This window comes from Stegodyphus dumicola, chromosome X1 (assembly GCF_044657685.1).
Source record: "Stegodyphus dumicola isolate Sdum_Otavi_A_Nest chromosome X1, ASM4465768v1".
Taxonomy (NCBI): domain Eukaryota; kingdom Metazoa; phylum Arthropoda; class Arachnida; order Araneae; family Eresidae; genus Stegodyphus; species Stegodyphus dumicola.
Window position 1 is genome coordinate 80,799,814 of NC_140780.1, and position 14,634 is coordinate 80,814,447.

The 14,634-nt window shown below is 35.5% G+C and overlaps 1 protein-coding gene across 2 annotated transcripts in view; it reads right to left on the bottom strand.

The window, feature by feature from the left end:
- The window catches only part of LOC118181801 (gamma-aminobutyric acid receptor subunit beta-like), a 534,459-nt gene that overhangs the window by 184,109 nt on the left and 335,716 nt on the right, over positions 1–14,634 (bottom strand). The window lies entirely within an intron of this gene.

The window sequence follows — 14,634 nt, forward strand, 5'->3', positions numbered from 1 at the left end:
GTCCTTAAGTGTGACTTCTAGGAGAAAAAAATTCCATTATGCTGCTTAGGTACCAATAATGTATGTTTAAATTTTACTGAACATTTTAGTCTCTTTTATAACATTTTTGAGTGACGCTAGGAAAAGAAATACTAACCATTGTATTAAAAACTCTTTTAATAAATTTGCTGAAATGCTATAATAATGAGTTAAACGATTCTTGAAATCATTTATTTCTTATTCATTCTTTGAAATAAAAAATAATTTTAAAATAATCCATCATTTCGATCTTAATACCTTCATTTTATTCAGTTTGAAGCTTCTAAAAGTAATTAATTCACTGAAGTTCAGTTAATGTTACGTTTTATTTGTGAAATATTATGGTGGTATGTGATTTTTTGGCCCAAAACTGGAAAGGCTGTACGCGCCAGACACATGCTATAGCTCACCAAGTTTAAAACCAGAGCAGATGTATAAAACCAACTGAGGTAATAAAATGATAAATACTAAAATTAAAAAATTAAAAGAAGCTCAGAAGATTTGAGATATTAAACAAGGATAAAAGCAAAAAACGTGAGATATGTTCGAATGCAGGTTGCCTTAAAATACAGATTGGCAATTTATATCTTCGAACTTAAATTAATTAAATAATAAAGACCCGTCTTTTTCAGGCACTGAAATAAATTAATATTGACCTCTTTCCGATTATTGGGTAAAGAGCCAAGTCACAGTCGCTAAAATGCTTCAATCGAAATTCTGTTAAGATTCGGACATTCAATTAAAATGCAATGAACTGATAAAACATTCGTGCTTCAAACAAGCGATCAAACAAATCATGCAAGTTGGTTTTACTAGACTCTTTCGGTTGTGATCGTACATTAAAATAATGTCGAAGACACAACTGCTCGTGCCTAAACTGGAGAGTGACTCAAAAGAGTCAACATACGGACTCTAAACGGGAGACGTTCTAAACGCCCCGGAACGTATCCGGAAAGACTTATAATGAAGATGATCTTTCAGAGGAAGAGATCTTCAGAAGAAGTTTCAGTAATAAAGAAAGTTGTGCCGAACCAATTTACGGAATACTGTAAACAAGGAGCATAGGGTAACGATCTGCCCCTACGAATTATTCGATAATACTTTAAGGAGATTCTGTGTTTAAAAGCATTTCTTTCTTAAGTATAGTCCGTGTAATACAAATTTAATTTTCTCTCTAATAATACTCCTAAAAATTTCACTTCAGATTCAGCAGGAATCACTGAACCATTTAATATGCAGCTCAGGGTCAGGGCGGAGATTACACTTTTCATAAAAGTAGATACAGACAGCTTTCTGACTTGAAAAACTGAAACCTCGCTGAGTTCATCAATTAAAGATCTTTTTGATTGCGATCTGCAATTGTCTCTCGACATATCTCATTTATACTCCTTGACAACTTATTAGAACATCATCAATATGTAAAGTCCTAAGATGGGAAAAGGAAGTTCCTTTAAAACAGAATTTCTTTTAAGGCTGAAATTTGAGAAGTTGTAAATTTATTATTTTAAATTAGGCAATTATTAAAATTCGATCTTTACTATAACTTCTCATTTCCATTTTCCTCACCAGAATGCAAATGAGTTAGCTAGTATTTAAACTGAGGTTTTGGGATTTTAATACAGAGTGTGTTTTCTTGCTTCATGTATTCGCTGCGTGCTAGTTTCTTGCCAGTTCTGATAGCCGTAATTATACGGCTTTGCTTTCTATCGTGCTAAAACTTTGGTCCTAACGCTTCGGTCGAGTTACTGAACCAGCCTATAGTAATATTTAATACTGAAGTCTTTGAGTACAGTTTCTCGTTTTATTTAAATTTGACTGTTCTGTTTGGTAGCATACCACGAGCTATGGCTCGTAGTGTTGCACAGGAAAGTGTATTTATGTTCTAAATTCTGTTTAAATAAAGCGGTTATTTAAAAACAAATTCTGTAAGAAATTGGGCATGTTATCATGCAGGCCACTATTATGAAGGTCTCGGAGAATGCTACATACCCAGGTCGTGTCAAAGGCCTACTCCATGTCGAAAAATATCGACAGCATGCGGTTTTGTTTTACAAAAACTTTTCGTATGGACTTTTCCAAGCTCGTGATGTTATCAAAAGTTGATATTTCATTCCTGAAATCACTTCGATAGGCAGAGATTATATTATTTTTTCTAGATGGTATATCAGGCGGTTGTTTACCATTTTTTCAAACAGCATTCAGATACAGCTAGCAAGGGCGATCTGCTGGTCGTTTAAAGAGTTCTCTGAATCCTTCCCTGCCTTGGCAGTTGGAATAATTATATATTTCCTCCATTAATTTGGGAAATGCTCTCTCTCGGCACTCTTGTTAAAGAGAAGCAAGAGAACATCCAATTACTTATAAAGGAGATGATGTCATAACTATTTGCATAAGAGCCTGGGCTAAAAGCTCTTTTTACCTCAAGCACGGTAAAATCGATGTTATAAGGAATTGGAAGAATTAAACACAGCGGGAGTTCTCTCAGACTTGACAAAGCGAAATGCAGATGTACTATTGCTGCTACTAGAAATGGCAGAAAAACCGTACGCAATTATCGATTTCGCAATGTCGTCTGTGGTGCTGATCCCTCGGACGTCTGTTTTAGAAGCGAGTGGTTTCAATATATCCCGGATGCCTTCTTTACTCTTTTCCATACTCGTTTGTCTGGAATAGATTGTGTTATGGAGATATATAAAATATGGAAGAGTAACTCTAGTTCTGAAGTTGCACACTTCGTGCAGTTGCTTTGGCACATTTAAATGCCTTTCAAAAGGCCTTCTTATCTTAAGCTATCCTCCGTTGTCGTTGAGTCTCTCAGAACTGTCGGTTCCACAATTGTTTAGAATATTTTTGAAATCTTATAGATAAAATAAGAATAGAAACTTTAGAGACATCATTACCATGTCCTCAGCTGGCTTTGCATAGATGTAAAAGAGATCCCTGTCTGCCTTTTCTCGTATGAAACCTGGATTTTTTAATTGTATAAATGGGCATTATAGCTTTATATGAAGAGGTAATAAAAAAAGGGAAAATGCTCAGTTATAATGATCATTTTCAAACTTCATTTTGTAAAATGGAAAAGGAGCTGGTGAACAGATGGGAAGATCAATGCTGTGAAATGTCTTTGTAGGCTGGTGGAAGTTAAGTTTCATTAAGGAGGCAAACAGAATGATCACTGGCGATTTGTTTTATTTGCCAACCACGTGAGCTTTTAGCTTTACTTCTCCAAAGAGGATTGGGTCAGTTAAAGTGATCTAGGAAGATAAAAGGTTCAGTCAAATAATCTGTGAAACCACCCAGATTGTCTTGTTCTATGTGCTCATTGGGAGGGAGGTATATTGAACATATTGAAATCAGCTTCTCAATGTTAACCTGTACTACAACAGCTTAGAGGAAGATGGAGTTATAAAGAATATTTAAATGATAATAAAGCGATGTGAGGAAACTAACACCACCGCTGACAAGGTGGTTAAAAAAACTGTTTTTACTTACAAAAGAATACCTCCGAAGCTTAAAATATTTAGGTTTCAAAAGCATTGTGTCACAAAGCAGACTGGATGATAGTTGTCGATTAGGTCTTTTATATGTGAGAGAGTTTTGCTCAATCTGCGACAGTTCCATCATAGCAGAATAGCTATTACGGGGGTTTTCTCTGCTCATGCTGTTTTTTATTTTGCGGGGCAGATAATGCTTTGGGATAACTATTCTCGTTTCTATATCGGAATCAAAATTCTCGAAGCATATAGTATCTAATGAGCCTGTACACAATGGAAGAGATTTCGATGGTTTTCCTTTTACACATTCTGGCTTTTTCTGATTCGTTTGTTCTTTGCCGGTAGTAGATATCATACTTATTTCTGTAATGTTTGTGGACGGCGGTTTCTCTGGAAGCGAATACAACACTTTGTGTGGCAATTAAATGGTTAGATTTCACCACATTAACAAAAGTTTTTTTTCGACGAGGCTGGGTATCAGATGGCAGACATCTAACTTCAGTGTATGAAATGTTTTTTGTAACTGTGATTGCTAGCACTTCTTTCTGCTTTTTCCACTTAGGATAGGATTATGAGAAAGCTGTATCCTTCCCTTTACAACTGGCACAAAGTTGCACAGCTTTGAAAAAATCACTCTCATATCCCTCGTCAGAGCAGCGCGCACATGTAATTTTTCCGCAGTGTAACAAATTTTAATAGCAAAACGTTGGCACTAGGAGCATCGTTATGAGGTCGAGAATGTATGCTCTTACTGGGTAATGAAACAAACCGGCCTTTACACGTTTGGGCAGATCTGGCGAACTGAAGGTCAGGATCACGTTCTTCGTATCAATGAATTCACTTCCTTTACACAACATGATCTACCTAGCAGCCAAGACCTTCTGATCTGAGAGCTCAAAGATGAAATCTTTCTCTGATACCGAAAGGAGATCGAACTGTGGGATCATTCTCCGGCAAAAGTTTAGAAGTTTATATGCTGAAACAATTATAGCGACTTTCCCAAGTGTTTTTCAATCCGAGATGTGTTGCAGATTGGTCATAAGGTACAGATTTCGATGAACAAGTGACCTGAAGGGATTAGTTTGATGTTCATTGGCTCGCCTATGTACGAATGTACATGTATATGTATGAAAATTTCGACAGGTTTTGCAGTTCACCTGTTGCACTGTTTATTACAAGAAAACGAGGAGAAAACTTCTTTGAATCTAAATTGACATTTAGACTAATTTTTATATTTTTATTAGGGTTGGGAACATTTTCTGAAGGGCGAAGTTACATTATTGTTGTCATACTTGGAAAAGAATAAACCCGGAACCGGCGGCCCCACCCACTACGGGTCCAGCAAGGCGAGGCAGATTACTGTCTTGGAAATAATCAGGTCTATACGAATATAAAGAATACCTTCATTTAGCGTCCCCGAAGGCAGGAAATTTCAAAAGCTTATCCCCTAACCACGGGGTTTGATCAAGTGAACGGCCTATTGACACTAACGGGGACAGCTTCCGTTTCAGTTGGAAGCAGAGGCCAAAGCACTGTTTTAGGGAGAGTACCATCGGCCCTCAACTATGAGGATCCTGCTAAGCCTTACTGGTCACAACGCACAGCAAATGCGTAGGCGGTACTGTCTCCTTGAGAAACGAGAAACAAAGGGATGTAACAGCATCTCACTGTAAGCCCCGCCTCTGAAAAAGAAAACCAGAAGGTGAGGAAAAATGGAAAAAGAAAAGATAAGGAGAGTAGAAAGGAAACATCACTAGGGATCCAGGATGGTGACCCCCGTCTCACAAAGAAAGTAACCCCTTGAAGGGCTGGGGCACCTCGCGATTGTCACAAGCATATTCACAAAGAGTGAGCTCTTGAGGGAAGTGGAGTATTATGTAAAACGTTATTACATTTTTACATAATTTTATCTTTCAGATAATCTTCTTTCAGTAATATATACAAGCTAATAAAATGATTTATATCAGAAACATTTAATGAGTGAATTTTTTAACAATTCTCCAATTAGATCATTTAAATTAGTATTACATGCAATTTAAATATTGACAGCACTTTTCCAAAAAAATTACTGTAATGAAAAATGATATACGAGGGCTATCCAGAAAGTAGATTACGTTTTGGAATAAAAAAAATAAACAAAGTATAGGAAACAAATTTTATTATATACAGATGAAAGCCACACTCAAATACTACTTTTCTACATAGTCACCATACAAATTAAGGCATTTATCGTAGCGATGTACGAGCTTGGAAATTCCTTCGTCGAAAAATTCGGCCGCCTGCGCCTTCAACCACTTCGTTACCTCTTCTTGCAGCTGTGCGTCGTCATCAAAACGCTGCATAGCCAGCCACTTCTTCATTGCTGGGAATAGGTGGAAGTCGCTCGGTGCCAGGTCGGGACTGTACGGCGGATGAGGAAACAACTCCCACTTAAAAGATTCAAGAACTTTACGAGTGACATTTGCCGTGTGGGGCCGGGCGTTGTCGTGAATCAACAAGATCTTAGAGCTCAACATTCCTCTGCGCTTGTTTTGAATTGCTCTTCTGAGTTTTTGGAGAGTTTGGCAATACCTTTGAGAGTTTATTGTAGTGCCACTTTCCAGGAAGTCCACCAAAATTACACCTTTTCTGTCCCAAAAAACAGTCGCCATCATCTTCCTTGCCGACATTGTTTGCATGCATTTCTTGGGTTTTTGGGGAGAACTTGTGTGCCCCCACTGCATTGATTGCAATTTCGTTTCACAGTTCACATGTTTCACCCATGTTTCGTCACCAGTAACGATGCGATCGAGTAAAGAGTCACCATCCTTATGGTAAGCGTCCAAAAAGTTCAACGCTGCAGCCATTCGCTGATTTTTGTGGTCCTCTGTCAAGATTTTTGGAATCCATCTTGCACAAAACTTGTGGTAACCAAGCTTTTCGCTGATGATTTCGTGCAACAAACTTCGCGAAATTTGTGGAAAACTCAAAGAAAGTTCCGTTATTGTGAAATTTCGATTTTCACGGACTTTAGCATCGACTTTTTCGAGAAGTTCGGCGGTCACTATGCTGGGTCTCCCACTTCGATCTTCGTCGTGAACATTGGTTCGGCCATTTTGAAATCTTATGACCCACTGACGCACTCCACCTTCAGTGATAATGTTGTCCCCATACACTTCACGAAGCTGCCGATAGATTTCTAGCGGTTTACAGTTTTTTGCAGTCAGAAACCTTATTACTGAGCGCACCTCGCAGCTCGCGGGATTTTCAATTAACGCAGACATTTCAAACCGTCACAGTATCTGAACGGAGCACAGCACGAACCTCTCACTAGCACGGCTAGATGCAGACTGAGCTGCGCAACGCTCTGACCCCAAGATGGCCGCGCTAGCCCCGCCCCTAGCGGACACAGACGGAAACGTAATCTACTTCCTGGATGGCCCTCGTATATGTAGAATTACACAATTCCTTTTAAATATGGATATGTTCCGTTAATATGAAAAGTAACTTTATTTAGTTTGTATTTCCTGCAGCAAAACTTGCACATTTAAAAATTAACTATCACTTCGTAACTCATCAAGTTTTGAAATCCAAAGTAACCTCAGTATGTTTTAACTCCAAATATGCTAATATGCTTAAGCTTAGTAGTGTAAAGATTTAGTTGCCAGACGCGCAGCCTCGAAATACTAACAAAGCCTTTAGCTATAAAATAGGGATACCATTTTTGGATTGAAAATCATCTGTGAGAGTTTCTTAACTGTCACATGATTTCTGATTTTTTATGAACTTCCTAAGCACTCTTATTACCTGCTAATTAACTATAATACGTTTCAAAACTTCATAATTCAACTACGTGTTTCGATTTATCTCCCTCAAGAAGAAGAAATTTTTTAAAAAGTAAAATCGCTTCCACCCAATGCTCCATTTCTTAAAATAATTTGGCTTATTTTCCCATGTACAAAGAAAACATAGGCTATATTTTCCATAGAAATCCCTACATCATAGATGTCAACCACCAAGTACCAGTTTCAAAAAAACTTCGCCACAGTAAAATGGTTAAAAACTTAAGTTTAGGTTATTGGAATCAGGCACACGACGACTACCTGCCTGAGTAAAACGATGCCTTCGTGGAGAATTTTCTAAAGAAATCTGCATCGTATTTGTGTTAAACATTGGGGAAACCACGGAAAAAACCATGCAGCCAATCTGTTTGTCTGGGATCGAACCTAGTTCGAACTCTTACTATTCAACAGTCTTTCTCAGCCACTGGTGGGGTTAATCTAACTTACGATAACTTACTTATACAATTACAAGTACACACGGAAATGAAGATTCAAGTATAAGTGAAAAATTTTAAGACGATAATATTCGATAACATTTTCATAATTCTCAAAATTCCGTGAAAGCTGTAGCTTTAAAGTGCAAGCAGAAATGAAATATATATGCATTTCCCTTAGCTATGTGTTACGTTTCCTTTACATTGGCGTTTAATGGAAAGAGTTGTATGTTAAGTATTCAATTAATTTTGCTTTTAAAAGCATTTTCAAATATATCTGAGTAAAAATTTCTTATCTTTTTATTTACAATTTAGATTAAAACAAAATAAATTACAAAGCTGACTTTTTTCAAACTTAACCCGCATATTTCTTATTTTATACTAACCTCATTAAAATTAAAGGTCGGGATTTATTTTAACATGGCTCATTCATCATGTTTCTCAGAATATGAAAAAGGGCGTTCAGTGAAATATTACGTAACATCTATTTCGCAACAAAACAGTTTCATGGCAAAATAAATATAACAGTAATTTTTTTTTTTTATGAATTTTAAGGAATAGACAGTAAAATCACAATTTCATCCAGAATTTTACTTTGGGCCCTTTTGAACTGCCAGTCGCGCATAACTCAGCAGTTTGTCAATATCTTCACTATTCATATCTTCACAATATCTTCACTATTAATATTACGCAACATTTCAAAAGAAATAACTATTCTTTTGAAATCACAGTGGACCAAATGCATTTATAAAAGGTTATAATGGTTGAAATTATTTTCTGCTGTACAAGTTTCTGGAAAAAAAAATTACACGTAGAAAAAAATGTTTTAATTTTAAGAAAACGAAACTTTATAAAATCTGAAGAAATGCACCTACACTATTTTTAGATGTAAGTTGGACTATTTCAAGGTGTAAAGATAGTAATAAATAAAAATGCATAGCTTTCCTAGTATTCCAGGTTACATTACGATAGATACATAATTATGGTAAAAAACACATTTAAAGACTACTTGCGCTTCAAAAGGAAACTTCCTGGAGAACCATCGAAATAATATTCACCCACATTTATTTGCTTCGTGGAAAAAATTATGATTCCGAATATTCACATGAAATTTTCCTGAGAAAGCCTATTGGTCAGAGAATGTAACTGATTGTAATTGATTGTAATGTAATTGGTCAGAGAAATAACTGATTGTAATTGATTGTAATGTAATTGGTCAGAGAATGTAATGTTAATTGATTACTTTTAATGATTATTTTAACAGGATGCTTAAGCATGTAATGATTTCGTCTTAAAGCAAATAAAACAAATGCATGATTTAAATATCCTAAAGATAGTTTCCTGTTGAAATAAAGGAACATCTCATCATGTTCTGAAACAATGAAGCCCCTATTTCGATTTACGTAATATATATAAACGGGATTATTGACGCAAAGAAGCCTAAAGTGCTGCTCTTTTCCCTTGTATATTTTCTTGTTTTCTTTTTTTTTTCACGTCGAAACGAGGTAAGGATTATTCGAATAGGACACCACAATACGTGATGCAAGTAACAGATATCCTCTAACAATCCTCTGAACACGTTGGCTTCCTTAGGGTTTAAATAATGAACTTTGTGATTAACTAGAGATGTTTCTTTCCTCCTACAACCGTGCTTATGTATCATGGGTGTGATGTCATGATTTGCCCAGGTAGGATAGAGGCACAGAAGAAAAATAACTGACCTTATGGGGAAAGAAGAGTATCGTATTATGTGTTTGGGATGATGTAAAAATAAGAAGCGCTACAAAATAGTAGATTTCCTCACAATCTGCGCATTCACGAGGAGACCTCTTTGGATATTAATGGATGCTGAACATAGTTATTAAGAAAGGAAATTATGTATTCAACCTGCTGACATAAGTTTGTATGAAAATTAGTTCATTAAAAAATAAATATCGAGCTGCATCAACACAGCAGAAACTGTTGGACAATTTATGATAAAAATTAAGAGAGGTAATTTTTGTAGATCTCGATTATGAGATATCATATTTTCAAAATTTATTTCACCGTTCTCGACGGGGCGTGATACTGCTCTGTTTATTATGTAAAGACATTTTTGTCTCAATGAATTTTATATGCAATAGCATAGAAATTTCGATATGCTAAGATACTAGAGGAAATCTTTATCTGATTTTATATATTTTATGATAGTACTATCATAAAATATATAACCTTACCAAATAATGTATTCATCGGATTTTACGTATGAGGTCACAATTCTCATCAAGACTCCAAATTCTGCAGCTATTACATACAAATTTAATTACAATGTATTACCCTCACCTGCTTTATAGAATGTAATAAGCTATCTAAAGCTAATGAGGACAGTTCAAGCATAACATAATATGCATGCACATCAGAGGAAATAAACACTGTGCAGCGAACACTAACATGTTCTTAATCCGAGTTTTTAAAATTCTAATTTTCCTCTAATGTTAAAATAAAGATTCAGTTACCAAAGCTTCAACGAAAAACACATTACTTCTGCAATATCAAGTAGTCATTAATACCGCACGTCCCTTTCTCAGTAATCCTAAATTTCTCTCATTGCCTCAAAATTTCTTGGAGTAATGTATTTTTCTCCTATAATGCACAAATAATAGTTATTGCTTATAGATTTAATGTTGGTTTACTTTTTCGGTAATTATGTTAAACATAATGCTATTTCACTCTTGCTGATACTGTCAAACGCATCGTTTTCCTAATACCAGCTGCCAACAAACTGATGAACATTTTTGTTTTGAATTTCGAATCGTTATAAAGCAATTGTATCGTGTTTTGAAAATTAGAACCACATTGTGGGTAAGAAAAGATAGATTTACAGATAGAAAGTACCGTGTTTCAAAATTGCTTTTCTTACGATATGAAATAGAATGATGTGATAAATGACTAAACTGGATTAATACTTTAAAACTTAGCATGTGAACAGATAACTACTTTTGTATGCCAAATCTTTAAAACAAAAATAGAAAGCCGTTAAGCTTAACGGTTATCTTCGTGAAACCATTATAAACCTGAAAACTTTAAATAAATAAATTAACTAATTAATAAAACGAACTACAGCGGATAACGTGCAATAAATACACTTCAACTGTAATGAATACTTTAATACATTTTACACCTGAAGTAATATATTATTTAATTTCCATTTAGATCATTTTTCTGAAATTCATCTTCGTGAATTCATGTTAATAGTGTATCATTTAGTATTTAACATGAACTCTATAGCTGCTCAGAATTACATCTATAGATATTGTGATTAATTAAATGCATCGCACAAACAGAGACTTAAAGTTATCTATAAGCAAATGAATGTATTTAGTTATCAAAAATTCATTATAGGCTGAAATATTAATGAAACTCTTTGAACAGAAACGCAGAAAGTGTTGAAAATTTCAAACAGATATAGTATCGTTGCAGTAGCTAATAATTCATAATCAAGATAAAGAATAAAACAAACACAAATAACAGTTAATTATAAAGCAAAGAAAAGCACAGGAGACTTGAAATGATTCTAACATCTTCACCGAACCACAGGTTCTGCCGTTAAAGCCCTTTGAAAAATCGCAGTTTCTAAAAAAGTTATTAAAACATTTTAATATAATTAAATTGGCATTAGGTTTCAAGTAAATATTATTTCTTTTAACTCCTAGTCTTTTCCACTTTTCTTATTACAATTTTTAGTCAGAATGAATATAATTACTAGTTAAAATAAATATCGGAAAAGAATGAAATAATACATATGTAAACGTTGAATTGAAATTCAGTAAAATACTAAAATTTGCTTGTCTTCAGATGGGTGACAATGAAATTGCGAAACACTTTTAATATAGTATTAAATGTACTTTGTTCATCAGAATTAAGGGATAATCTGAAAAATTTGATTAAAGTTTTTAATCAGTGTCAGATGGTATACTTAGTATGTTAATTACCTGCATCTGAATAAAAAATTAGATTTCTTCGTGCAGGTTAGTGCATGAAATATACAAATTAGATTGACAAAGTGCTTAGCATTAGAATTAGGGTGTGCAGTGTTCAAAGTTAATGTGGTTTCTGTGGGTGATCAGTATTCATTACTTGTAACTAATGCAGCTACGAGTCAAGAGCAACGAGACTGTACACTGGTGTGCAAAAATTAAGGACGAGAAGGTTTTTTCAATATAACTTTGTACAAAAGCTTTTCAAATCAACACATTTAATACCGTAAGATCCCCAATACGTAAGGGCATAAGTAATGTAAGCAACACTTACTAAAAGAGAAATCAGAGGGATAAAAAGAAGCTTTATTGAAAAAGTAGCATGGAGCGCAATGCGACTGAAGGCCGAAACATCCCTCTGATGGGTGTCCATCAAGAAACATCCGGTCTTTAATAGGGGATATGATCTCCCCTGACTGCTAGGCAGGTTTCACAGCATCTGGCCATGCAATAACGGGTCCCGTTGACTGAACCTGCGTCGAAGATGTGAAGGTCTGTACGACTACCAAGCATGATACCTTCCCAAACGAGAACACCGCCACCTCCATACCTGTCCCTTTCAATGATGTTCGAGGGTTGATTGCGGCTTCCCCGCTCTTTCCAGATGAGTATGCGATGAGAATCGCTACTCAGACTGAATCTGCTCTCATCTGTAAAGAGTACTCGTCCCCACTCATTGTCTCTCCAATTCCGGTGTTCCCGGCACCACAGAGAACGCCTTCTCCGATGGGCAGGCGTTAGAGGTACACACCGTACAGGGCGTCGTGCAAACAGACCACCACCGTGCAGGCTTCTGGCCACGGTAAAACGCGATATCGGTCGTCCAGTCGCCTGTGTCGTGTGTCTAGCGATTTATCCCGCTGTCTGCAGCCTGTTTCTTCTGGCCTTGTAAGTCAATATACCGGTCATCTGCGGGTGTGGTTCCTCGTGCACGACCACTACTAAACCCCCCGATAGCTGTTCCTGTAGTTTGAAATTGTTTCCAAAGTCGTGAAACGATGCTGTGAGCAATTCCGAACTCTGCAGCCACACTTGTCACACTGCGGCCTTCCTCCAACTTCCAATGATTCGACCTCGGGTAAAAGCATCCAGATGTCGTCTAACAGATTGATTATTCGCCATTTCTCGCTGAGGCAGCAACTGGGTGTGATTTTAACTGCTATACGGCGTGCAATCTCTTTGCCAGAAATACTGATCTTAAACCGACAACATGCTTTATACTACTCAGATACTCCCCCATTACGTCTACCTGCATATCTGCGCATGTGCTACCGTACATCACCTTACTTAATCTCCTGATTGGTCTTTCTGTCCGCTTTGCCTCTTCGTTCTGCTGATATGCTAATTTTTCGACTTCGTCCTTAATTTTTGCACACCAGTGTATATTATTTACCGATCTGTTCAGATACCGTCTGAACAATCTGACGTGTTTTAATCTACAGAAAGGGATCAAAAGCATCCTTCCGTCTCTTATTCATAAAAATCTTATTATCCTCGAAAAATAATTCATTGTTTGGGATGGATCCTCAAACATGGCCACACCGAGTTGCATATCTTTGATTGAGATAACGTAATGGATCACGGTTACATGAATGAGGTCTTAGAATATCCTATGAGGCTTCTTATCGGTGTTGTTGTCCCGCATATTTTGATAAAGGATCACAATGCGTTTCCGCATTAATCTTCAAGTATCAGAATATTTGGAAATTATTGACCAGTTCATTCTCCAGAACGGAGTACAACTGAGTATGCGTAGCAGTCGAACTGCAGGAAGCTAAATGCCTGTCTGGAACCAGCAGGATTGAAGAAGTATACTTTCAAAATACTATCATGAAATTCTACAATACTTATAATTATACTTATAACAGAATAATAGAATATCTTATAATAGAATTTATCAAGCTCTGGGTACAGCTTGATAAATTCTGGGAAATCAAGAAGCATTTCTCTTTGAGGTGACTATAGACTATAAAGAAAATTTTGTTGCAAAAGAGGAAGTTAATTTGTCCATGTTTTCAAAATTTTAATAATTTTTAATTCCATACTTTGATTATTAAAATCAGTTTAATGATTATAAAAATAAGATTATTTAACTGATAGGCATTATAATTTACATTAAGTAAGATTTTTATACAAACTGCATTTAATTCTTTTTTCAGTATTTAAGAGTTACGTTTTATTTCTATCAATGTCCTTTAACTTTTATGAGCAGTGCATTTAGTTAGCAAACATTATATCATCACATATACCAGACTAAAATATCGTCTCCTCTAAAATGCCGATAAATTCGTGCCCATCTTGGTCACAATTACCGTGTCATCACGGAAGAAGAAATGGCTTTAGAGAAATCCTAGAAAGTAACTTCTGTTTTCTTTGAGATAATTGTTTAAATTTGTAAAAAAATTTTTTACCCATAGACTTATGAGGGACATAATTATAGAAAAAACGTCTAAATGTTTCACCGATATGTTGTCTACACGGGTGAATAAAATATAATTAAAAAAAATAACATTAATGGAAAAATTTCTAGCTTTTAACCAGTATAATTTTAAAAATTCTCCTTAATTATAAAAAAAGCAATTTTCTTATATTTCATTACATTATATTCGGCAGAATTGATTTCTTTATTTTCATGGCTAAAACGTTAGAAATATAGATTTCCTGGAACAAAGTATCTGAGTACGTTTTTGCTATAGATATAACAAGTTTAAGAATAAAATCAATTCCTATAATACAGTGTAAATATTTTTAGCCTTTATTATTCGAAGTGCACTACACGCATAATTAAAGAATTATAGACCGAAACGATATTCTTACTGATAATAAGAACAATACTAAAAAGTTAATTCCC